Below are 1,321 nucleotides of genomic sequence, written 5' to 3' on the forward strand. Positions count from 1 at the left end.
AAATGATAATAGCTGGTGACTGGTGTATTAATTATTGTAAAATATACAATACGAATTATTATCTAGAGTTTTCTGAGACAGTGTAACCAACGTAACGAACTAAAAATATATATTACCGACTACCGTACGTGCATTTAAAAAATATTTATTAATTTATAATAATAATTCTGTTTGTATTTATATTTTAAATTTTTACCACAGAATATAATGATTTTACCAAATGTCCGCCGCGGCCGTCCTATCCGCCCGGCGTTGCCAGTGCCAATTTTTTTTTATATATAAATATAGGTATTTCAGTATTTGCACAGATTCATTTAATTTGTGGTATTTCAGTATTTGTATAAAAATGTATATGCCATAATTCTACTAATTGTAATGGTTAAATTATGTTATGTAACCAATGGCTACCATTTATAAACAAATATAAAATATAGCGCTATATTTATCATACAATTATAAACTGAAAAAGCTTAATAAAATGATCAAATTATTGTTGTAGATTGGATGAGATTGGATAATTGTAACTTTATATAAAAAGTAAATTAAATAGGTACCAACTGTAAATTATATTAATTTAGCACAAATATATATTTTCGATAAATAATTCAATTGGTTTCTATACAGTTAGGGGGGGGGGGGGGCGTAGTTGCACAACTAGCGGGTAAGTTAGCAAAGTGAAACTTTGGGGCCCCCAATTTATCGGGGCCCCCATAATAAAAATTGGTTTTTAGTATTTTTTCACATATGAAATTACATTTATTACCTATATTTTTTTATAAGCATTGCATTAAAATGAGATGGTTATACTATAATTACCTATACTATTATTTTAATAGTTATTGTTAATAGCCTATGGATTACTTATATTACGCTACGAGTTATTACCATGGATTAATGGAGGTCAAGAATAGTGTTCTCAAATGTATACAACAATCAACAGCCCAGAGCCTAAAATATAATTTTTTTCTTACTACACACTATATATTTAACTTAAAATAAATAAATAATCAAATTATTGATAACATAAAGATGGTATACATTAAATTCTTATATCTATTACCCAATAATAATTTTTTCATTTTTTGAAGAAAAAACTGTAATAAAAGTTACTATATTTATTACAGGCCATTACACACTTTTTAATTTCGTATTCCACACTTAACATTTCGTACTACACAAAGTGTGTCGTACTACACGCAATTTTAGTCCCTGCAACAGCCTACTCGTCTTATTATTATAACAGGAACTTATGTTAAATCAATGTGAAAAAAATGTTTAACAATACATAATTTTATATTCTGAGCGGAACGATGAATGTATT

This window comes from Acyrthosiphon pisum, chromosome A2 (assembly GCF_005508785.2).
Source record: "Acyrthosiphon pisum isolate AL4f chromosome A2, pea_aphid_22Mar2018_4r6ur, whole genome shotgun sequence".
Lineage (NCBI taxonomy): Eukaryota > Metazoa > Arthropoda > Insecta > Hemiptera > Aphididae > Acyrthosiphon > Acyrthosiphon pisum.